A 12,257-nucleotide genomic window follows, 5' to 3' on the forward strand; every position below is an offset into this window, starting at 1 on the left:
AAAAATGTAGGGCAACCAAGGATAAGAACTACATGAAACAGATTGTAAGAAACATTTAATATACTTTGTGTATACTAACTACAAGATTAACTCAAGATAGGGAGTGCTGCTGAGTGGCATTAAAGCAACAGAAATACATGTTTACTATATCTCATGAATGTAATACAAATTACTCTGAACAATAAAATCCTGTTATTGTCAGTTTTTATTTCTATTGATATTTCTTACTCTTTGGGGCTCTTCTTATATCTTTTTCTTTTTCGTCTTACAATCGGTTTTGAGTGTATGAAACTTTTGTTGTTAGGTCACATCTTCTTCACTGTTTGGCTCTGGCTAATTAGATGCTATTCTATTATACTAATTAGACACTAAACGAAAATGTACGTATTCGCCGTACCTTTGATGTACAACTTGCGGTTGTAATACAAGCTTATGTACACGAGCTTCGAAAACGTATTTCTACAATCTCTGAAGTTCATAAGAAAATACATATGGCATCAAAGTTTATATACTAATTTAAAGCAATGCGCGCGTCGGACAGAAAGAATTGGATCATACTCTCTATAGGTCATACTTGACACTCAGTTATATCTTTCATGATGGATAGAGCTTGGGTGCTTTTTCCAAGTCCTGCAGGGCTGTCAGTGCCCTTGCTACTAGCGTTATGTTTCAGTATCGAGTAACTGCAGCAATTTTCTTGTCTTTTAATTAATAAGCGCACGTTATGGGTGCTACGACAAGTATAAGAGCCACAGAGCCAGTCTCGTAGCTGTGAATCCGTGAGTGAAAATGTGGGTAAACGTGTAAAAGTAAAGTCCTCACTCAATTAATTTCTGTGTTTCGCAGGTGTAATCTCAAACCTAAAAAAGGAGCCACGAAAGTTTCAAGCAAGAGAGCACAGGAAGTGATTAGTAACATTTTGAAGAGCAGGTTGGAATACAATCCATGGACTAATCGGTCACAGAGGAAATGCTGCGGGTTCTAAGACAAGTTACGGGCTTTCCACAGAGCAGAACAAGCTGGCATGATAAGCAAGTTTCGAGCGAGCCTTATCACGGCCGATGTGCGCGCGCGCGCTGAGTGACCTTGACGCTGCGTCCACATAAAACCAGTAGCAGCCCACAAGTCGGCTACAGACGCAAATTGCCTCCACAGGCAGTAAGTGCTACGCTGACGACGCCAGGTAAGTAACGCATCAAATGTCATTCTGTACGCACCAAAGCTGTATGGCAGTGAAATGGTTGGTCTCTTCGACTACAGCGTGTTGTAAAATCTGTGTCGAGGAAGAGGAATAATTCTGCACGTGTCGTAAGAGAAGTCACTGCAATATTCGCGTATCAGTAAAACTGCTGGAATACACAGAATTTTTTTTCTATATTACCGTTTAACTCACTTAATATTTCTAAGCATTTGTCTTTCTGAACTAACCAAATATGGAAACAACATCAATGATAGGCCGGCCGCGGTGGTCTCGCGGTTCTAGGCACGCAGTCCGGAACCGTGCGACTGCTACGGTCGCAGGTTCGAATCCTGCCTCGGGCATGGATGTGTGTGATGTCCTTAGGTTAGTTAGGTTTAAGTAGTTCTAAGTTCTAGGGGACTAATGACCACCCCATAGTGCTCAGAGCCATTTTTTGAACATCAATGATAGTTGTTTACATTTGATACCAGCTACCTGGAGTAGTGAGTACATTGCAACTCAGCTCCACATAACATCTTTCGGTATTTGGCGGAGAGTACTTTTTGTACCACTATAATTTCTGCTTGTTCGAGAAGGGTGCACGGGAAAACTACCGTAAAAAAGAACGGCCTAGTGCATTAAGCCACATCAAACATTCAGTTTTGGTCTGTCTCTTACCTGCTGCATCGCAATATCTGTACGTTCTACGGACCCCGTATACGCACATTGTGTCTGTTTCCATTCCCAGAGATGTGAAAAGTCGCTTCATTGTCTGCATTTTCCTAGGAAGCTCAGAACGTCTAGACCTATCATCTGCCTGCAAGCTTTCAAGAGTTGGAACCTTGTATCCACGTAAATGCAGCCGTTTGTGTAAAATCTTCATCACTGCGCTCTGAGGTATTGCTGTTTCTCTGGAAACACGACGCGTCGACTTTCGTGGATTGCGTTAAAAAGCTGTACGCACGGTGTCGTCACTCACCCCAAGTCTGCCGCCAGTTGCTTTGTCACTGAGTCTGCCGGTCTCTCTAATCTTCTCGTACCATCCTTTGATACTCTTCACATCTGACAGATCTCGACCACAGGCACTTCAGAAGTATCGCTGAACTTTTAGAGGCGACGGTGTTTCATGAAACCAGAAAACACGTTGGGCTCTCTCCTAAAAAAGTGGTTCAAATGGCTCTGAGCACTAAGGGACTTAACTTCTGAAGTCATCAGTCCCCTAGAACTTAGAACTACTTAAACCTAACTAACCTAAGGACATCACACACATCCATCTCCGAGGCTTGATTCGAACCTGCGACCATAGCAGTCGCGCGGTTCCAAACTGACGCGCCTAGAACCGCTTTACCACACCGGCTCTCTCCTACGTAGAGGCCATTGCGATAGCAGAACTCCTGAATTACGTTGCCTACAATAAACGGAAACAAAAGAATCAGATGCTGACAGAACACATGCAGAACTGCACCCATGAGCTAAGCTACCATTTTCAGAAAAACCGTAGAGATGTGTGAAAGCGTATTCGTAAAACAGCTTTATGAATTGCGCTACCATTTGCAACGAGCCACATATCTGTATGTACCATATTTCCTTAGAAACAAATATTTCTTACCAGAGAAAGACTTTATGCTCATTCTGTATATATTACGACTTATGCTAGGACGTACGTTCACGGATGTTTAACACTAAACCACTCATCGCACCTGGTAAGGAGACACGATACTCTAGAATCGGCAGAAAGAGGGCTAATATACTGATCCGCCAGAACGTTATGGCCATCTACCTTATAGCCGGTAAGTCCACCTTTTGCACAGATAAAAGCGGCGACGCGTCGTGGAATGGAAGCAGTGAGGACTTGGTAGGTCGCTCGAGGGAGCTGCAACATTTCTGCATGCACAAGTCACCTAACTCGCATAAATTCCGGGGAGTGAGCAATGAGCTCTGTCGCCACGTTCAACTACATGCCAGATGTCTTAGATCGCGTTTGGATCTGGCCCGTTGAGTGGCCAGCCCGTCAACTGGAATTCGCAAATATGTTCCTCGAACCACTCCATCACGCTCCTGGCCTTCTGACATGGTGCATTTTGCTATTGAAGATTGTCACTATTCTCAGGAAACGTGATCGTTATTAAGGGTATACGTGGTCTGCAACCATTGTACGACCCTCCTTGGTGGACATGATGCCTTTTACGAGCTCCACCGGACCCATGGATGGCCATTCGAATGTTCCCTAGAACATCATGGAGCCGCCGTCAGTTAGTCTCCGTCCGGCAGTATAGGCGTCAAGGAGCTGTTCCCCTGGAAGACGACAGACTCGCGCCCTCCCACCGACATGAAGAAGAAGGCATCGTTATTCATCAGACAGTGCAATGGTCTGTCACTGTGCGAGCGTTCAGTGTCGATGATCATTTGCCCATTTCAGTAGTTGTTGAAGATGTCGTGCTGTTAACATTGACAAATGCATGGGTCGTCGTCTAAGGAAGCCCATCGTTAGGAGTGGTCAGTGCACCGCGTGTTCAGACGCACTTATAACCTGGCCAGCATTAAAGTCCGATGTTATTTCCACCACAGTTCGCCGCCTGTCCTGTTTTACAAGTCTGCCCAGCCCACGACGTTCGACGCCTGTAATGACGGTTGCCGCCCAACCCCACGACGTATACCTTGGTTTCGTCACGTGTTGAAGACTACCACCACAGCACTCCTCGAACACCCCAAAAGTCGTGCAGTTTCCGAAATGCTGGTCCCGAGCTTTCGTGGGTAAATTTGTGATAGTCTTAACACCTACTTTCCTAGAACTGGTTTTATGTCACCATGCCACTTTACACTGGTCTGCACGCTTACTCCTAGACACTGTATGTTGTTACTATCGGGCAATAATTGGTTTTTCGATCTATAAATGCTCTTGATGTACGCACTACATTACTAGCACATCTTTTTCTATTGAGCTGTGTGCGTGGCGGGCCCCAGCCTTGGTGCATAGTCTTAAGTGACGTTCTAATGACTGCCGATTACTAAGAAGAGCCAAAATATTATACCTTCCTGCTTAATAGCGTGTTGTTTCATCAATAACCCAGTGATACTGTGAGACATTAATTCAACAAGTTCTTGACAGATTTCTTGAAATTTTTGTTGTAGTGGTCTTCAGTCTAGAAACTGGTTTAATGCAGCTCTCCGTGCTACTCTATCTTGTGCAAGCTTCTTCATTTTCAAGTAAATACTGCACCCTACCTCCTTCTGAATCTGCTTAGTGAATTCATATCTTGGTCTCCCTCTACGGTTTTTACCCTCCACGCTGCCCTCCAATACTAAATGGGCGATCCCTTGATGCCTCAGAACATGTCCTACCAACCGATCTCTTCTTCTAGACAAGTTGTGCCACAAATTCCTCTTCTCCCCAATTCTGTTCAATGCCTCCTCATTAGTTATGTGATCTATCCATCTAATCTTCCACATTTCTTCTATTTTCTTTTTGTCTAAACTATTTATCGTCCATGTTTCACTATCATACGCGGCAATACCCCACACAAATACGTTCAGAAAAGGCTTCCTACCACTTAAACCTATGTTCGATGTTCACAAATTTCTCTGCTACAGAAAAGTTTTCTTGCCATTGTCAGTTTACATTTTACATCCTGTCTACTTCGCCCATCATCAGTTATTTTGCTCCCCAAACAGCAAAACGTATCTACTACTTTAACTGTCTCATTTCATAATCGAATTCCCTCAGCAACATCTGATTTAGACTACATTCCGTTATCCTTTGTTAATGTTCATCTTATAGCCTTCTTTCAAGGCATTGTCCATGCTGTTCAACTGCGCTTCCAGGTCCTTTGGTGTCTCTGGCAGAATTACGATGTCATCGGCAACACCTCAAAATTTTTATTTCTTCTCCATTGATTTTAATTTCTACTCCAAATTTTTCTTTTGTTTCCTTTACTGCTTGTTCAATATACCTATTGATCAACATTGGGGATATGCTACGACCCTGTCTCACTCCCTTCCCAACCGCTGCTTCCCTTTCATGTCCGTCGGTTCTTATAACTGATATCTGGTTTTTGTACAAATTGTAAATAGCCTTTTGCTTCCTGTATTTGACCCCCGCCACCTTAAGAATTTGAAAGAGAGCATTCCAGTCAACATTGTCAAAAGCTTTCTCTAAGTCTACAAATGCTAGAAACGTAGGTTTGCCTTTCCTTAACCTATCTTCTAAGATAAGTCGTAGGGTCAGTATTGCCTCACGTGTTCCAACATTTCTACGGAGTCCAAACTGATCTTCCCCAAGGTCGGCTTCTACCGGTTTTTCCATTCATCTGTAAAGAATTCGTGTCAGTATTTTCCAGTCGTGACTTATTAAACTGATAGTTTGGTAATTTTCTCACCTGTCAACATGTGCTTTCTTTGGAATTGAAATGTTGTATGCTCCCGGGGCCTTGTTTTGATTTAGATCGTTCAGTGCTCTGTCAAATTCTTCACGCAGTATCGTGTCTCCCATTTCCTCTTCCATTTCTATAATGTTGTTCTCAAGGACATCGCTCTTGTATAAACCATATATATACTCCTTCCACCTTCCTTCTTTCCCTTCTTTGCTTAGAACTGGGTTTCCATCTGAGCTCTTGATATTTATACAAGTGGTTCACTTTCCTCCAAAGGTCTCTTTAACTTTTCTGTAGGCAGTATCTATCTTACCACTGCTGATACATGCCTCTACATCCTTACATTTGTCCTCTAGCCATACCCGCTTATCCATTTTGAACTTCCTGTTGATCTCATTTTTGAGACGATTGTAGTCCTTTTTGCCTGCTCCATTTACTGCATTTTTATGTTTTCTCCTTTCATCAATTAAATTCAATATCTCTTCTGTTACCCAAGGATTTCTACTTGCCCTCGTCTTTTTACCTACTTGATCCTCCACTGCCTTCACTATTTCATCTCTCAAACCTACCCATTCTTCTTCTAACGTATATTCTTCCCCCGTTTTTGTCAATCGTTCCCTAATGCTCTCTCTGAAACACTCTTCAACCTCTGGTTCTTTCAGTTTATCCAGGTCCCATCTCCTCAAATTCCCACCTTTTTTCAGTTTCTTCAGTTTTAATCCACAGTTCATAACCAATAGATTGTGGTCAGAGTCCACATCTGCCCCTGGAAATGTCTTCCAATTTAAAACTGATTATTAAATCTCTATAATATATAATCCATCTGAAACCTTCCAGTGTCTCTAGGCCTCTTCCACATATACAACTTTCCTTCATGATTCTTAAACCAAGTGTTACCTATGATAAAGTTACGCTCGGTACAAAATTCTACCAGGCAGTTTTCTCTTTCATTCCTTATCGCTGTTCCATATTCACCTACTACTTTTCCTACTATCGAATTCCAGTCCCTCATAGCTACTAAATTTTCGTTTCCCCTCACTATCTCAATAATTTATTTTTTCTCATCACACATTTCTTCAATCTCTTTGTCGTCTGCCGGGCTAGTTGGCATATAAACTTGTACTACTGTTGTAGGCGCCGGATTCGTGCCTATCTTGGCTACAATATCGCGTTTCTTGAAATATATGACACCAAGTATCTGCGTACAGCAGTGGCGGCCGCTGACGCATTTCGTTGGTGGTGCAAAAAAAAAAAAAAAAAAAAAAAAAAAAAAAAAAAAAAAAAAAAAAATATTATGGCATTTAGTCAATAATTCATATATTTCATAAGGTATCACATCAAACAAAATGACAGAAATAAACTCTTATTACAATAGCACCCTCCTTATGCACTGTGAGAGTTTGATATATTGCTGGAGAACATGATAGCAAGCGTTTGTGTAAGAAAATAAGACTTAGTCTAGCAAATGAAAAATCAAGTATAATCATTAAAATCAAAACCATAAAAACAAAAAGAGAGAGTGAGGTTGCTTTAGCTCTCTTTTTCCAATGCCTGCCTCCAAAATCGCTCTTGTACACACATATGCACACGCGCGCACACACATATAAACAGCACAATTCTTCACTGCTCACAGGGTACAAGCGGTCACTTTTACGTGGCAGACGTAAGTAGAGTGTGGTGGAGATGGGGCCTGAACCACCACGTTAACGGCACTGCCAGTATCAGCCAACAGTTGCGCTCTACCCGTTACCGAATAATTTGTGTGCTCAGCTTTGATTTGAGTTGTGCTTGCTGGTTGTTTCCTTTTCTTATTTTGAATTGAGTGCAGAGAGCAATCTTGTTCTGTCATAGGGTTAGAATACGACTCTCACAAAACCAGAAAGATTAGTGATCCGTATGTCCATTATTAGATCGGTTCTGCCTTTCCAGGACCACAGAACACGGACGTAGGCTGTCAGGCCTGTGAGAGGGAGGCGTGACGTGTCCTCCCACTGCGCTCTCTTCTCCCATAGACTGCCAGAGCATGTATAAATTATTCGAACTTGTAATCTGGATATTGCGAAGCAAATTTAATCAAATTACTGACATTTAAAACTCGAGGCACTGTACTCACCAAAAGTAGCAACTTTATTACTTCGGGATGGCAGCTTCAAAATATTTATCAGGAACGATATTGGAAATCCACTCCTTCGAAAATAAATCTGTCACTTCGAAATTCAAATCTTCAATATTACACACGAATGACGTTTCACAAGATAGCATCCCTAAGGCACTCAGTCGTTCTTCTTTCATGGTGTTTTGTAGAAACGTTTTAATTCTCTTGAGCATGGAAAAGCATCGCTCAGCTTCTAATGTCGAGATGGCGTCATTATGAGCAGTTTCAAAACTTTTAAGAGTCGCGTCGAATATGTCACAAAGTTCATCCTCTAGAATCAGCGAAAGAAACGGAACTGTGCCGGAAACTGCTCTCAACGCAATCTAATGCAGTAGACAGTAAGCTCACCCTTCTAATTTCTTTTTTCCAGAAATGTATAAGTGTCTGTCATTTCAAGGTATTTGTGTGGAAAATTTGTGATATATTTGTCAGACTGATTTACAACAAATAAGTGGGATGCAATGAGGTGTCCATTGAACTGAAAATTTAATTTTGTTTCAGAAAGGATGACAACGCACATTTCAAAAGCATCTCTTAATTTATGCCCATGAAAATAGCTTGGCTCCTTGGCAGGCACCGTTTCGTCATATTCGAAACTAATGTCGTTAAGGATTGAGTCAATGTCATCTCTGATGTTTTGCATTACCACTTCAAAGTTCTGGATGTCTTCTCCTGAAGCTGATTAAAAAGCACGTTTGCAAGAGGAATTATCTTATAGAAAGCTCATAGTCAGAAAATGAATCGTAATCTTGCAGTCTTTGTTTGTATGAACCAGCTTTTTCAATGGTAGGAGATAGTTTTATTCTCTCACCTGTTTCAGGGACTTCCATAACAGTAATAGGATCTTTCCTGTTTCCAAAAACATCTTATACCACTCCAGGATGGCAATTCCATCTCGTGACACACACGGTGCAAGCTTTTTTCAACAATGCTATGCAACACTTTTGATCTTTGTGGAGAGTTAAAAAAGAAGGAAGAAGTTCCCTGAAAGATGTGCACAAAATTCGGCCGTTGCGATTAACAGAGGCTACCGTAGATATAGTAAGATTGAACTGATGCGCATGACAATGGGTATAGTTTTCATTTGGGTGTTTGCCTTTCATTAATTTCAGACCCCGATTCCACTCGTAACGTTTGCAACGTCTTAACTCTGGGCTATTAGTTTTTCTCGGTGGTCGCCAATTAATGCTTCAATTTCTTTCAAAATACTCTCAGCTATAGTATGAACATTCTGACTTCCTGGATTAACAAAGTTCCAAAATCTTTCAACAGGTTTGCCTCAACAATATAACGCAAAACAATAACCAATTGAAATTTGCAAGTCAGAACTGCGGTTTCATCCACGATTATTGCAACAAATGCGGCAAGTTTTATCTCTTTACGAACTTCATCATGGTACACTTCTAAGATGCATTGCAGTAGTTCGTTCTGAATAGTCTTAGACATGCCTTTGAACACTGATGCTTCACTAAGATGAACGTGAAGATCTTTATCCTGTTCGTCACTGAAGTGAATTAGCTGTCGGAAAATCCCCTTATTTTGACAGGCATCAGGTTCATCGTGGCACCTGAGTGCCAGTTCCAAAGCACCACAGAACTGAATACAGTTTACAAATAAATTCAATATAATCTATTCTTTTCTACACGTCTGTTGTAGCTGTCAGTTGTTTGTCTATTTTGGGAATCTAATTTTTGCTGATTGTTTATTTTGTCTAAAAATGAAAGACTAAGAACAATATTGATGTGTCGCTTTGACATTTCATGTACTTCTATTTTGCTCCGTATATGCCCGAAATCAGTTATTTCGGTCTTACCGCAATGAACATCTCCCCCAAATACCAAGCAAGGAAAACAAAAAACAGCGTTGCTTTCTTCACAGCCACAGATTCATTTGTTCTTTGGTACATTTTTGGATTGAACTTACGGCATCGATTTTTTGTTTGCTGTCCGCCTGCTTGGCTGGGTGGTAACGTGCTCGTCTCCTATGCAGGCGGGCCCGGGTTCGTTTCCCAGCTGGATTAGAGATTTTCTCCCCACGGAGACTGGGTGTTGTGTTGTCCTCATTGTCATTACATCGTCTATACCGGCGCCCAAGTCGCCCAACGTGGCGTCGACCGAAATAAAACTTGCACTTGGCGGCCGATCTTCCCTGGATGGAGCCTACCGGCCAACGATGCCATATGCTCATTTCATTTTCATTTTTTGTTTGCTGCTGCAGATTCAGATTCGGTAGTGGCCTACCTAGTGCTTTTATCTAAATTCTTTCACTCAGAGTCCTGTCACTAAATGGCCTCTTTAATAGCTCATTTACTTTGTTCACGTTTGGTAGTTTCACAGTCAACTGAATCTTCCCTTACACATAACACTGTGCACACAGCTGTATACTGTCAATGTCCTGACCTCACAATAGCTACAACATATTTGTACGGAATTGTATTACACGAACGTAGCGAGTATAAACAGAAATACTACACAGTTGTTTGTAAAACAGATGCTCAACAGGTGGTGAAAACGTTAGATTTTCTGTTCTGTTCCTACAGCCCTGCTGTCGTGAAGTTTACCAATATTGAAATAATACCTCTTCGTTTCAAAATCTAAGGGCATAATTATATTTTTGTAAATTTGTGGTACGATCTTATGGGACCAAACTGCTTAGGTCATTGGTCCCTAAGCTTATACACTACTTAGTCTAACTTAAACTAACTTACGCTACGGACAACACACACACCCTTGCCCGAGGGAGGACTCGAACCTCCAACGGGGGGAGTCGCACGAAACATGACAAGACGCTCTAGACCGCGCGGCTACCCTGCACGGTCCATAATTACATTCAAATTGTATAAAAATAATTATAACGATAAATAAATTTATTATTTCTGTATTCGATTTAATTAAGCATTAATTTGCGTTTAGGAATGCTTTAGCATTAAGTTGCAGAAAGATTATGGAACTGGGTTACAAGATATGAAGATGGTATCTGTTCTTTCGGATATGTCAGAAAGAACAGATACCATCATATAGTTCAGACTAACCGGCCATTGACCTTCTTCTGTGCTGGATACACATGCATTGCCCGAACTCTTACGGGACTCGGTAAGATTGTCTGCCGGCAGTAATGAGTGTAATGGGCAGGGACACTACGAATGTAGTGTGTGGACATCAAGTTTGGAATGTGGGTGTCACGGGGAGCGTTCAGGGGATAAATACCTGCAGTCGCACTTTCTACTGTGCCCTCGAAGGCTCAGATCGATAGAACGTCGGCCATGTAAGCAGGAGATCCCGGGTTCGAGTACCAGTCGGGGCACACATTTTCGACTGTCCCCGTTGATGTATATCAAAGCCTGTCGACAGCCTGGGTTACAAGACGTTTGTGCCCCGATGTATTCTAACATGGTCGATAGATGGCAGATTTTTACTTCTATAGTCTTCACTGTACTGCTCTCTGGCGGAAAGATCAGTAAGCTCTGAGCCAGACCAGCTGTGGCTCCATTCGCCGCCATAAGAAGCGTTTATAAACTGAAGGCCGATCCTTTCACACAATGCTTATGAGAGCAGACGGTACCAACCTGCACACAGTTGACTCCAAGTTTCAGAAAACTACCGTGACAGCGCGCGCGGTAGAAGGCGCCTTTTCAAATCAGAAAACACATACTACGAAACAATGTTCTACGCTTCTCTTTCTGTCTTTTACATACAACTGGTGCCACGGCACAGCGGCACCACCTCAGAAGCCACCCCTGGCGCACACGTCACGTAATAGGCCCTCTGCTATTCCTTACCTATATAAACGATTTACAAGACAATCTGAGCAACCGTCTCAGTTTGTCTGTAGATAATTCTGTCATTTATGGTCTATTAAAGTCATTAGAAGTTCAAAACCAATTGAAAACCGATTTAGGCAACATACTGTACAGTGAAAAAATTAGCGGATGATTCTAAATAATGAAAAGTGTTGGGTCATCCACATGAGCGCTATAAGGAACACAAATTTCAGTTACATCAAATCTAAAGGCCGTAAATTCAACTACATATATAGCAATTACAATTACGAGCAACTTAAATTGGAAAGAGCACATAGAACACGCTGTAGGGATATCGAACCAAACAGTGTGATTTATTGGCAGAATGTTTAGAAGATCAGCAGATACACTAAAGAGACAGCTTACACTACGCTTATAGGGAGTCTTTTGGAGTACTGCTGCGCGGTGTCGGATCCGTACCAGATAGGATTAACGGAGTACATCGAGAAAGTCCAAAGAAGGGCAACACGTTTTGTATTATCGATAAATAGGGGAGAGAGTGTCACGGACATGGCATGGGATTAGGGGCGCGTGGACATCATTTAGATAAATGCGTTTCTCGTTGCTTCGGGATCTTCTGACGAAATTTCAATGTGCAGCTTTCTCGTCCAAATGCGACAACATTTTTTTGACGTCTACTTACATAGGCCTTATGGCAGAGATACTTATACAGCATCGTTGTCGGGGGATACAACAAGTCTGAAGAGATGTCGGCGGTCGACTATGATGTACACCTAGTCCTCAACTGTCATG

General features: G+C 42.0%; 1 protein-coding gene across 1 annotated transcript in view; it reads left to right on the top strand.

Moving 5' to 3' along the window:
• The first annotated feature begins 1,108 nt into the window (after positions 1-1,108).
• The window catches only part of LOC126335612 (glutathione S-transferase 1-1-like), a 46,042-nt gene continuing 34,893 nt past the window's right edge, over positions 1,109-12,257 (top strand). Inside the window, exon 1 of the mRNA XM_049999065.1 lies at positions 1,109-1,183. The gene's annotated coding sequence lies outside the window, so the exon portion shown is untranslated. The remainder of the gene's footprint in view (positions 1,184-12,257) is intronic.

This window comes from Schistocerca gregaria, chromosome 2 (genome assembly GCF_023897955.1).
Source record: "Schistocerca gregaria isolate iqSchGreg1 chromosome 2, iqSchGreg1.2, whole genome shotgun sequence".
Classification (NCBI taxonomy): domain Eukaryota; kingdom Metazoa; phylum Arthropoda; class Insecta; order Orthoptera; family Acrididae; genus Schistocerca; species Schistocerca gregaria.